A 13,822-nucleotide genomic window follows, 5' to 3' on the forward strand; every position below is an offset into this window, starting at 1 on the left:
CTGGTTCTCTCCTATCCACGCTACTAGTTACATCCTCGAAAAATTCTATAAGATTCGTCAGACATGATTTACCTTTTGTAAATCCATGCTGACTTTGTCCAATGATTTCACCACTTTCCAAATGTGCTGCTATCCCATCTTTAATAACTGACTCTAGCAGTTTCCCCACTACCGATGTTAGACTAACTGGTCTGTAATTCCCCGTTTTCTCTCTCCCTCCCTTCTTAAAAAGTGGGGTTACGTTTGCTACCCGCCAATCCTCAGGAACTACTCCAGAATCTAAAGAGTTTTGAAAGATTATTACTAATGCATCCACTATTTCTGGAGTTACTTCCTTAAGTACTCTGGGATGTAGCCTATCTGGCCTTGGGGATATATCGGCCTTTAATCCATTCAATTTACCCAACACCACTTCCCGGCTAACCTGGATTTCACTCAATTCCTCCAACTCCTTTGACCCGCGGTCCCCTGCTATTTCCGGCAGATTATTTATGTCTTCCTTAGTGAAGACGGAACCAAAGTAGTTATTCAATTGGTCCGCCATATCCTTGTTCCCCATGATCAACTCACCTGTTTCTGACTGCAAGGGACCTACATTTGTTTTAACTAATCTCTTTCTTTTCACATATCTATAAAAACTTTTGCAGTCAGTTTTTATGTTCCCTGCCAGTTTTCTTTCATAATCTATTTTTCCTTTCCTAATTAAGCCCTTTGTCCTCCTCTGCTGGTCTCTGAATTTCTCCCAGTCCTCCGGTATGCTGCTTTTTCTGGCTAATTTGTACGCATCATCCTTCGCTTTGATACTATCCCTGATTTCCCTTGTTATCTACGGATGTACTACCTTCCCTGATTTATTCTTTTGCCAAACTGGGATGAACAATTTTTGTAGTTCATCCATGCAGTCTTTAAATGTCTTCCATTGCATATCCACCGTCAACCCTTTTAGAATTAATTGCCAGTCAATCTTGGCCAATTCACGTCTCATATCCTCAAAGTTACCTTTCTTTAAGTTCAAAGCATTGTTTCTGAATTAACAATGTCACTCTCCATCCTAATGAAGAACTCAACCATATTATGGTCACTCTTGCCCAAGGGGGCACGTACAACAAGACTGCTAACTAACCCTTCCTCATTACTCAATACCCAGTCTAAAATAGCTTGCTCTCTCGTTGGTTCCTCTACATGTTGATTTAGATAACTATCCCGCATACATTCCAAGAAATCCTCTTCCTCAGCACCCCTGCCAATTTGATTCACCCAATCTATATGTAGATTGAAGTCACCCATTATAACGGTTTTGCCTTTGTCGCACGAATTTCTAATTTCCTGTTTGATACCATCTCCAACTTCACTACTACTGTTAGGTGGCCTGTACACAACACCCACCAGCGTTTTCTGCCCCTTAGTGTTTCGCAGCTCTACCCATACCGATTCCACATCCTCCAAACTAATGTCCTTCCTTTCCATTGCGTTAATCTCCTCTCGAACCAGCAATGCTACCCCACCTCCTTTTCCTTTCTGTCTATCCCTCCTGAATATTGAATATCCCTGGATGTTCAGCTCCCAGCCTTGGTCACCCTGGAGCCATGTCTCCGTGATCCCAACTATATCATAGTCATTAATAGCTATCTGCACATTCAGCTCATCCACCTTATTACGAATGCTCCTTACATTGAGACACGAAGCCTTCAGGCTTGTTTTTACAACACTCTTACCCCTTATACAATTATGTTGAAAAGTGGCCCTTTTTGATTTTTGCCCTGGTTTTGTCTGCCTGCCACTTTTACTTTTCACCTTGCTACCTATTGCTTCTACCCTCATTTTACACCCCTCTGTCTCTACGCTCACACATTTAAGAAACCCTTTCCCTTTAACTCCATCCTCCACTAGCCCATTCGACACCCATACAGACTCATTTTGGTACACACTATAGTAATAAACCAATACCCAATACAAAACCAGGCTTAAAGACCCTGCATCACTAATGGTAACCATGTTGCTTGCTGCCCATACTCCTTTGTGGCTCCAGAGCCATCAAAGTGTATTAATCAATTAAAGCAGCAAATAATTTTTGCTGCAAAATGTTTTAAGTAGAAGAGCGAGGATATCTTAGTACAGTTACTCAGAGCTGCTTGTAGCATAAACCACACCTGGACAATCGAGTTCAATTTTGGCCTCCTTTCCCAAGGAAGGATATCATAGAAACATAGAAAAATAGGTGCAGGAGTAGGCCATTCGGCCCTTCGAGCCTGCACCGCCATTCAATATGATCATGGCTGATCATCCAACTCAGTATCCTGTACCTGCCTTCTCTCCATACCCCCTGATCCCTTTAGCCACAAGGGCCACATCTTACTCCCTCTTAAATATAGCCAATGAACTGGCCTCAACTACCTTCCGTGACAGAGAATTCCAGAGATTCACTATGTGAAAAATGTTTTCCTCATCTCGGTCCTAAAAGATTTCCCCCTTATCCTTAAACTGTGACCCCTTGTTCTGGACTTCCCCAACATCGGGAACAATCTTCCTGCATCTAGCCTATCCAACCCCTTAAGAATTTTGTAAGTTTCTATAAGATCCCCCTCAATCTTCTAAATTCCAGCGAGTACAAGCCGAGTCTATCCAGTCTTTCTTCATATGAAAGTCCTGACATCCCAGGAATCAGTCTGGTGAACCTTCTCTGTACTCCCTCTATGGCAAGAATGTCTTTCCTCAGATTAGGAGACCAAAACTGTACGCAATACTCCAGGTGTGGTCTCACCAGGACCCTGTACAACTGCAGTAGATCCTCCCAGCTCCTATACTCAAATCCTTTTGCTATGAATGCTAACATACCATTCGCCTTATTCACTGCCTGCCGCACCTGCATGCCTACTTTTAATGAATGGTGTACCATGACACCCAGGTCTCTTTGCATCTCCCCCTTTCCTAACCGGCCACCATTCAGATAATAGTCTACTTTCCTGTTTTTGCCACCAAAGTGGATAACCTCACATTTATCCACATTATACTGCATCTGCCATGCATTTGCCCACTCACCCAGCCTATCCAAGTCACCTTGCAGGCTCCTAGCATCCTCCTCAAAGCGAACACTGACCCCCAGCTTTGTGTCATCCGTAAACCTGGAGATGTTGCATTCAATTCCCTCATCCAAATCATTAATATATATTGTAAATAGCTGGGGTCCCAGCACTGAGCCTTGCGTTACCCCACTAGTCACTGCCTGCCATTGTGAAAAGGACCCGTTTACTCCTACTCTTTGCTTCCTGTCTGCCAGCCAGTTCTCTATCCACATCAATACTGAAACCCCAATACCGTGTGCTTTAAGTTTGTATATTAATCTCTTATGTGGGACCTTGTCGAAAGCCTTCTGAAAGTCCAGATATAACACATCCACTGGTTCTCCCTTATCCATTCTACTAGTTACATCCTCTAAAAATTCTATAAGATTCTTCAGACATGATTTACCTTTCATAAATCCATGCTGACTTTGTCCAATGATTTCACCACTTTCCAAATGTGCTGCTATCCCATCTTTAATAACTGATTCTAGCAGTTTCCCCACTACTGATGTTAGACGAACTGGTCTGTAATTCCCCGTTTTCTCTCTCCCTCCCTTTTAAAAAAGTACAATCACGACTTCAATGAAAGAACCAGCACGGAAACAGAAGAAATGTCCAGAGAAGATTCTTGGATATTATGAATCGCTCAGCAAAGATGATAGATGGACACTATTGTCTAGACTTACCTTTCAAACAAGAAAGTGTCGGCATGCCAAATAATTGTTGCATTGCAGAGCAGCTCATACAGAGTCTGAAATGCAGCTTTGGCAAGAATAAGAAATTTCATGATGAATATACATCTTTCCTCACAGAAATGATTGACAATGCTTATGCTAAAATGGTATCAGTGGACCAGCTGAATCGAAGTGATGGAGAGCTCTGGTACATCCCTTACCATGGTGTGTATCACTCAAGGAAAGGGACTTTGAGGGTGGTCTTTGACTGTGGAGCAGTCTTCAAAGGACCATCACTTAACTGCCAGCTGCTGCAGGGTCCAGGCCTTACCAACTCACTCATTGGAGTTCAGACAAGAACTCAGATTCAGACAAGAACCGGTTGCTTTGATGGCTGATATCAAATTTATCCACATTATACTGCATCTGCCATGCATTTGCCCACTCACCCAGCCTATCCAAGTCACCTAGCATCCTCCACACAGCTAACACTGCCCCCCAGTTTCGTGTCATCCGCAAATTTGGAGATGTTGCATTCAATTCCCTCGTCCAAATCATTAATATATATCGTAAATAGCTGGGATCCCAGCACTGAGCCTTGCGGTACCCCACTAGTCACTGCCTGCCATTGTGAAAAGGACCCGTTTACTCCTACTCTTTGCTTCCTGTCTGCCAGCCAGTTCTCTATCCACATCAATACTGAACCCCCAATACCGTGTGCTTTAAGTTTGTATACTAATCTCTTATGTGGAACCTTGTCGAAAGCCTTCTGAAAGTCCAGATATAACACATTCACTGGTTCTCCCTTATCCACTCTACTAGTTACATCCTCGAAAAATTCTATAAGATTCGTCAGACATGATTTACCTTTCATAATATCCTTGTCATTGAGGGAACATAACAGTTCTCCAGATTGATTAATGGAATGGCAGGTCTGCTGTATGAGGATAGATTGAGTCCACTTGCATTCACTTGAGTTTAAATAAAGCTCTGACTGAATGTACTAAATTCTGACAAGATTTGCCATGCTTAACTCATGTTTCCCCTGATTGATGATCCTCCAAAATTCTCTATTACTCAAGGCTGGAAGGGAAAAGTTAAAAAATATTTAAGGAGATGGATTTCCAGACATCAATAATGTATCAGATCAGAGTGCGAATCTGGTACAGGTCCACCACCGATTTTCCGGCACCCTTGGTTCCAGTGGCTTTCTGGATTATCCAATTTGCTGGACCAATAAAGGGGAGGGGGGGGTGTGAGATATCTGCCTGCAAAGTCAGCCACAGAAGTTGGATATGGGAACGGGTCTGCCTGCTCCAACTGTCTGGAGTTCCAGAGCCCCAGCCACAGGCAGCAAATTTGACCCACCAATTGGCCATGGAAGGCAGCTATGGGATTGGATCTACCGACTCCAGCAGAGCCGGAGTTCCAGAGAGTTGGATGTAGAGGGCAAATTCAATCCACTAATCAGCACAGACGTCCTGATGAGGTAAAGATTGGCTGCCTCAACCGGATTAGGCATCACATTCTCAGGGGAAGTACCGGGGTGGAATTTGGTCTGAATTAAAGGAGGGAACAGAGGCTCGACCAGCAGTTGCTGGAAAAAATCGGTGGTACTGTATATAGACAGAGTAAAATAATGAATGGCACAGAAAGTCCCATGTTGCTTATTGACGCTCCTATCGTTCCATGTTTTTAAAGTGGTAATTCCTTAAAATTGTCCAGAAGTAGTCCAGCATGTCATTTAGATTTAGGGAAGGTTGCTGACAGGTAAGAAAATTTTGTCCTTTCCTGCATCATCCACATCCCACAAGTGAATAAACGGAATCAACAGAAGGATGATCCTCACCAAGCTGCCATTTGCTGCCTTATGGTGACCTAATTCATATTAGTCATATATTCTAACATGTAGCGTAATGCTTCCGCAGACTTCAGTTTAAAATGGACATCCACGGCCATCTTTAATCATATGCTCAGCAAATTTCTCATTCGCCCTAATCATTAAGCCAAGACACAACAAGAAATGGACATGATCATTGGATATAGCAGAGACTATGGGGCTAGTCAAAATCCAATTGTAGTTCTGAAGACCTCTGGTCCAGAACTGACTATACATCTAACCAGTCTAGTGCTATGTGCATTACCCTTCACTTGCTTGTTTGAATGCAGTTCCAACAATTCTCAAGATGCACAAAACCACCCAAGACAAAACAGCCTGCTTGATAGGCATTTCATCCAATATTGTACAGAGCTGCTGGACTGTTTACTCTCTGCTAGATATATCGCACTTCCTTGTTAAGTTATTTAGACAGCAATTCATCTGTTTCTCCCTCCACAGATGCTGCCTGATCAGTTTATTTTTAGTTTCAGATACAACATGGCAACAGGCCCTTCGGCTCACTGAGTCGAATCGAACCATTAATCACTTTCTCATCCATTCCCTACACATGAGGAAGAATTTCCACCTGAGGCCAATTTACCTACAAATCCACATATCGTTGGGACGGGATAAATCCAGAGCACACAGTGGAAACTCCACACAGGCAAACCCGAGTTCTGGGTCAAACTCAGGTCGCTGGCACCGTGAGGCAGCAGCTCTACTACTACTAGTTTAGCCACCATCCTCCCAAACATTTCATTTTTTTTTGTTTTTATTACAAAACAAATTTGGCCAACTATCTCTATCAGTTTATTCTCCATCATCAGCAATGAGATGGAGGGTGCCACAGAGTCCGATCAAGCGGCACTCACTCACCAACAGCAAAAAAAGAGAGAAGCCTGATGGGGCTTTCTCACGGGGCGACTTGACGCAAGAGGTAACCAGAGTTGAACATCGTGGGAACCTCGTACGATAACCGTACGGCATTCGTGGACCACCGTGGCGCTAACGGCAGGTACTCGTGTAACTTGTTGACTCGGGAGAAAATTCAAGCAAGCTTGAATTTCTCCAAGAGTGACTTGTACACTTGTGGTTGAACATTGAAACATTATATGGACTTAGTGGCCAGTGCGATATCCGTAATAACTCTTGCGTTTACCGTGGGAACTCTTGCGAACAGTGAACCCGGAAGCTGGACAGAGGGGACAGAAGGGGAGTAAAAAAGGTGGTCTCAATATCGCCAATGGAACATGTGTCCATCGAGGATGTCCCACCTCATTGTCATTGTTCGAGAATCTTTTTCACTGGAACACTTGCAGAGATGGCTCCCAGAAAAGCTCAAAGAAAGGGGGTAAAGCATGTCAGAAAGGTTTTTGCCATGCAGGAGAATGAGGAGGAGATGCAGCAAGAGAGACAGGTGGAGAGGCAACAGGAGATGCCACAGATAACACAGCCTGTGGGCTCCTTGGAGCAGGGAGAGGGTGAGCAAGGTGGATTTCAGATTGCCTCCCCAGTAGCCGTTGTAGGAATAGCCTCAACAGACGCGTATATAAAGGGAAGATGGCAGAAGGTAAGGCCATATAACTTCACCAGGGAACAAGAGGGGGAACTTGTAGAATGGTACCAATTCAACGAAATTCTTTACGATAAATCCAGAGAGGATTACAGAAACAGGGAGAAAAAACGGAACCTGCTGGAGACGAAGGCTGTGGAGTATCCCGGGTGCTCATGTGAGTATATATAACGATATATTAGCACATCAACAGGAAAACCATTTAATGTTATCCATGATTTAAAAACATACTGTTGATGTAAAAGTGCTGTTTTTGCAGTTAACTTAAACTTCTCTTATAAGTGTGTCTGTGCCCTGCAGCTGCAAAGTAAAAAAGTCGCAGACAGCTTTTACACGCTCTGTGTTTGAAGTTGGAATCATGTCTCCAAGAGCCATAAAATAAATTATGCATGAGGGCAGGCAATTTCCTCTTCGCACAGCACATTAAGCAGTTTATCATATTGTCCAAATAGAGGTCTCCGTTGAAAGATGGGCTTCACCCAGTGAGACTTCCTCTTAATTCTCATTTTAATTAATCTCACCCTTCTGCCTTCACGCAAGCGTCCTCGATTCACATAGAGGGCTGCTGCATACAGCGCGTCAATGAAAAACACCACCATCCAGTACTCGAAACTACTTAGTACAGGCATGTCTCCAAATGAGCCCATTCAACTAAGGGAGGATATTTATAGTGTGTGGAAAAAAAAAGTGACATAATTTGTGCCACGTGATGATTTAACAACACTTCACAGTTCACAATGTTCATTCAAGATTTAACGGGAAAGCTCGGGAGACGGACAAGTCACTCGCACAAATAACAGAAATGCCGAGTACCCGTGGGAACTCTTTATCTATCCCCCGTTATATCGTGTGATATCGTGCTAGACCACGACCACTTCACTCTGGTTACATCTTGCGTCAAGTCGCCCCGTGAGAAAGCCCCATGAGGAACTCAGCGGGTCAGGCAGCATTTGGGGAGGGAGAACCTGGTCAAAGAGTCAGAGAACAGTGGAAATTACAGAAGGGGATTAGTGAGAGTGGGTCGCATAGAACTCACATTGAAGAGCGGTTGTAAACATCTTCAAAGAGGACTTCTGCTGAAGAGACTTTAAACTGGTGCAGTAAAATGAAGGCACAAGAGACTGCAGATTGTGGAATCTGTAGGGAAAGAAAAGGTGAGATCTGGAAGAACTCATCCAATCAGGTACATCTATGTGGGAAAACATTACTTACAAATAATCGACTTACTGATCATCAGCCTGGTTCCTACCAGGACCACTTAACTCATTACGATCTTGATACAAAATAGATGAGTTGAAAGAGGAGATCAAACCGGATGAAACAAACATCAAAGCAGTATTTAGATAATTTCACAGCAAATATCAACAGGAATCAGATGGGGATGCACTCCACCACCTAGAATACTGGAATATTGTTTTTGATTGGATAAAGCCATGATCTCAGCCCCAGGAAAACTCCTCAGAGCAGGGTGGCACAGTGGCGCAGCAGTAGAGCTACTGCCTTACAGCGCCAGAGACCCAGGTTCGATCCTGACTACAGGTGCTGGCTGTACAGTTTGCATGTTCTACCTGTGACCGCGTGGGTTTTCGCTGGGTGCTCCAGTTTCATAGAAACATAGAAAATAGGTGCAGGAGGAGGCCATTCGGCCCTTCGAGCCAGCACCGCCATTCAATGTGATCATGGCTGATCGTACCCTATCAATAACCCGTGCCTGCCTTCTCCCCATATCCCTTGACTCCACTAGCCCCTAGAGCTCTATCTAACTTTCTCTTAAATCCATCCAGTGACTTGGCCTCCACTGCCCTCTGTGGCAGGGAATTCCATAAATTCACAACTCTCTGGGTGAAAAAGTTTTTGTTCACCTCAGTCTTAAATGACCTCCCCTTTATTCTAAGACTGTGGCCCCTGGTTCTGGACTCGCCCAACATTGGGAACATTTTTCTGCATCTAGCTTGTCCTTCCACATTCCAAAGACATGCAGGTTTGTAGGTTAATTTGCTACTGTAAATTGTCCCTAGTGTGTAGGATAGAACTAGTGTATAGGTGATTGTTAGTCTGCATGCACTCGATATGCCCAAGGGCCTGTTTCCATGCTGCATCACTAAACTAAAATCAGCGTCTTAAGCGAAGTCCTTTTCATCAATGATTTTCCTTGCATCAGAAAGAAAGAAGGAGGCATGTTTGTTGAATTGAATCGAATTGAATTGAATTGAATCCTTTATTTGTCATTCAGACCTTTCGGTCTGAACGAAATGCTGTTGAAAGTGTTCTTGCTAGACAGTCCCGCCCACACCAGTTCTTTAGGGCCTGGGACCTGCAGACTCTGCTATCAGGTTGAACGTGGGATTTGACAGGGCAGGCACGTGCTGTGCTGTCAGTGCATAGGCTCTGTGAGCCGGAAAAATTAAAACAAAACATTGCAAGAAATTGCAAAGCTCAGAGGTGCAGAGGGATCTAGATGTTCAGCATGTGACTCACAATTGGCTAGGATGCAAGTACTGTGAGCAATTAGGAAGACTAACAGAGCATTATTGTTTATTGCTGGGGAATTGAATGCAGTGATGGAGCACAGGGCATTTCTGAAATATTGTATTCAAAAAAGGCTCTTATTTAAGGAAATACGTTAATATGTGGAAATTAGTGCAACGGTATACTAAGCCAATACCTGGAAATTGTGGGTGGTCAAATGGAAAGTTTGGGCATGCTCGGCTCATATCACTGGAGTTGAGAAGAGTAGGATTTTCTCTTGTGGGGGAATCTAAATCTCGGCATATGTGTTTAAAAATAAAGGCAAGCAACTATTTTTATCCTTCAGAAGTCATGAGTACGGGTCCATCACAGAGTTTCGGGCATCCTTGGTTCCGGAGCCTTCCTGAATTATCCACTTTGCCGAACCAACAGAGGTCACGACCTCTGAGAGGTGTCCAGCGGTACCGGAACGCTCCTCCTGGGCAGCTGAGGAGCCGAGATACCGGCCCACAAAATTGGCCTTGGAAGTGGGCTACAGGAATGGATCTGCCGGCTCCAGTCGGGTCTGACAGTCCTGACCGCAGGGAACAAATTCGACATGCCAACCATCCGTGGAAGTTTTTGTTCACCTCAGTCTTAAATGACCTCCCCTTTATTCTAAGACTGTGGCCCCTGGTTCTGGACTCGCCCAACATTGGGAAAATTTTTCTGCATCTAGCTTGTCCTTCCACATTCCAAAGACATGCAGGTTTGTAGGTTAATTTGCTACTGTAAATTGTCCCTAGTGTGTAGGATAGAACTAGTGTATAGGTGATTGTTAGTCTGCATGCACTCGATATGCCCAAGGGCCTGTTTCCATGCTGCATCACTAAACTAAAATCAGCGTCTTAAGCGAAGTCCTTTTCATCAATGATTTTCCTTGCATCAGAAAGAAAGAAGGAGGCATGTTTGTTGAAAGTGTTCTTCCTAGACAGTCCCGCCCACACCAATTCTTTAGGGCCTGGGACCTGCAGACTCTGCTATCAGGTTGAACGTGGGATTTGACAGGGCAAATTCGACATGCCAACCATCCGTGGAAGTCGGCTATGGGAAGGCGTCTGCCGGCTCCGACAAGACCACAGTTCCTATCCCCAACCGCAGGGGGAAAATTCGACCCTCTAATCGGCGCGGAAGTCCTGATGAGGTCGTGACTGGTCACCTCATACAGCCTAGGCGCCACATGGGGGGCTTCCGGGTGGGATTTCAAGTGCACTCTCGTAATTTTTTCCAGATTAAACATGTTGCCGGACCACCAGTTGCAAAAAAAAAATTTTTTTTAAATTGGTAGTGGACCTGTACTTGGAACTTTCTTCCTCAGAGGTTGGTTTTGGAGTCTTTGAATATTTTAAGGCAGAGAAATAGATAATTGATAGGCAACAGCGTGAAAAGTCACAGAAGATAAATGAAAATGCAATGTTACGGTTACAGTTAACGATGATCCTATTAGATAGAGCAGGCTTGAGGGACTGAGTGGTCTACTATTCCTCCTAATTCATATAGCAGGACAGGCAAGAGGCAAAATACGTGCTGCAACTCTCCAGCATTTGGTGAGAACACACCACACACACTCATTTTTGAATAACCTGCTTCCCTTTGATCAACCACCCAGATTCTCGCACATACCCTTTTATCCCCACCCATACCCCACCCCCTCTCATTCAGCTTCTTCCGTACCTATTTTATCTGCACATCACCCACAATTTCTCCCCCCTTCCCCCCCACAATTCCCAATTTTCCCCCTCCCGTTACTTGATCTCACCCTCCATCTTCCTTTTTCATCTGATTCTAACATCTGCAGCCCCTGGTTACCTCCACCAATCACATTCTAGTCTCTGCCATTATCTCCACTCACTCACTCCCCCCCCCCCCCCCCACCCTTCCCTCCTTCACCCCCACCTCTCCACCGTTCCCTCCTTCCCCCACCCCCCTTTCCCCCCCCCCCCCCCCCACCACTCTCCCCTCCTCCCCTCCCCACCTGACTATTCACCAATCCACCTCTATTTATCTGGATCCACCTTTCCTGTCATCGCTTGCCACAATCCCACCCACCTCTTTATACTGGACTTCTCCCCTCCACTCTTTCAGATCAGAAAGGGTCTTCACCTGAAAGGCTTTTTGTCCATTTCCCTCCACAGATGCTGCCTGGTCTGCTGAGTTCCTCCAACAGTTTGTTTAGCTCCAAATTTTAGCATGTGCAGTCTTTTGCACTGCAAGAACACATAGTGAAGGTCTGTGCTCAAGAAAGGATATACTTGCTTTGTAAGTAGTACAGCATTGATTTAGTAGATTAATTCCTGTGGTGAAAGGGTTATCTTCTTGAGAGAAATCATGTAGGATAGCTGATGCTCACTGGAGTTCAGGAAACACATGGTGATCTCATTGAAACATACATGGTTCTAACAATTTTTGGATGGATTATCAATGAGAATTTCAGGGCTGAGACTGAGTGCTTTGGATGCCTGGTGACGTAGGGGTCGGATTGGAACATGGTCTAGAGTTTGAGCATCATCCAGCCTAATCCTGGTTTATTTTTAATTCTTAATCCTTCAGACAGCAAACTATTAAAGAAAAAAAATTGCAATTTTCAACCAAAAGTCTAAGCACGAATAAAAGACTGAAATGAAAAGACTGACATGATTAAACTGGTATCTAAAATACTAACAGTAAAACATTTTTTGGCTGAGTGAATTATAACTCACATGCATAAAATTAATATTTTAGGTCAGCACATTTCATAAGCGCTTCCATTACCATTAAAAATTCATGCAGCAATGCGTGACATTGTCAATGTATTTTGCAGAAAGTCCAGTTGATACATATCTTAAATTCTCAATAATTTAAGTTCTTCCCTTCAATCTTGTGGTTTCACATGCAGAATAGCTCAGACCATGCAAAAAGGACAAGGCTACTTCAGGAATGTGCAGATATCCCAATGTTTTTTGTCAATTACAGTATGTAAGAAAAAGTCAAGAGTGTTTCACATTAAGACTGCAAAGTACTGACCGTCACATTTACATATTCAGATTACCAATAACACAAACAGGGGCAGGGTCACATAAGCACAAGGTGCAGGAGTAAGGCATCCAACTCATTGGGTCTGCTTTGCCATTCATCAAGATCAGGGGCCTCCAAACTTTTCAGCACGAGGGCCACATTACATATTTGGCACATTTATGTGGGTCGTAGGAAAAAAATAAAGAAATGTCAGTTTTATAAATTTAATGAGCTCAAAAAAGAACTTGAGTAAAACAAATGGAAGAAATTCAAAACAAAACTTGTAGCCACTCACCCACCCACCCACTCACTCACTCACAGGCCACTGTGACCTTCACTGTTTTCCAGGGGCAACTGATGCTGCTGCCGCCGACCCGTACCTCTACTCCAGTCCCCCACGGGCCTCCACCAGCGAATCCGCCGACCCTCGCCTCTCCACCGGCCACCACCCGCGACTCCGCCGACCCTCGCCTCTCCACCGGCCACCACCAGCTACTCCACCGAACCTCGCCTCTCCACCGGCCACCACCAGCGACTCTGCCGAACCTCGCCTCTCCACCGGCCACCAGCGGGCCGGAGCTGTCACCTCACCAGAGTTCATGAAATGCTTTGTGGTGCTGATGAAGAAACTGCTGGTGAAGAAACACATCTGCGCCTTCCTCCCTCGGAACATGGACCCGTTGCAGTTCGCATACCGTCCGAACAGATCCACGGACGATGCGGTCTCCCAGGTCTTGCACACCGCTCTCTCCCATCTGGACAGCCAGAAGGGGGGCTACGTGAGGATGCTGTTCATAGACTACAGTTCAGCCTTCAACACGATAGTCCCCACCAGACTGGCCGGGAAGCTAATGGAATTGGGGCTCAACACCTCCCTGTGTGCCTGGGTCCTGGACTTTCTCACCGCCAGGCCCCAGGTAGTCAAGATGGGAGGGAATACATCGAAGTCCCTCACCCTGAGCACAGGATCGCCCCAGGGTTGCGTCCTCAGCTCCCTATTGTACTCCCTGTACACACATGACTGTGTGGCTAGGTTCAGCTCCAACTCAATAATTAAGTTTGCTGATGACACTGTGATGGTGGGCCTGATCTCAGACAACGACGAGAAGGCCTACTGGGAGGAGGTGGCTGA

At 44.9% G+C, this 13,822-nt stretch overlaps 1 protein-coding gene across 2 annotated transcripts in view; it reads right to left on the minus strand.

Annotated features, from left to right (window-relative positions):
- The window catches only part of ccdc126 (coiled-coil domain containing 126), a 101,357-nt gene that overhangs the window by 83,036 nt on the left and 4,499 nt on the right, over nucleotides 1–13,822 (minus strand). Inside the window, exon 1 of one of the 2 annotated variants that reach the window (XM_033046437.1) lies at nucleotides 8,225–8,714. The exons of the other annotated variant lie outside the window; for it this stretch is intronic. The gene's annotated coding sequence lies outside the window, so the exon portion shown is untranslated. Of the gene's footprint in view, nucleotides 1–8,224; nucleotides 8,715–13,822 lie in introns of those variants that run through there. 2 annotated transcript variants of the gene reach the window in all.

The sequence above is a fragment of the Amblyraja radiata genome, chromosome 2 (genome assembly GCF_010909765.2).
Source record: "Amblyraja radiata isolate CabotCenter1 chromosome 2, sAmbRad1.1.pri, whole genome shotgun sequence".
NCBI lineage: Eukaryota > Metazoa > Chordata > Chondrichthyes > Rajiformes > Rajidae > Amblyraja > Amblyraja radiata.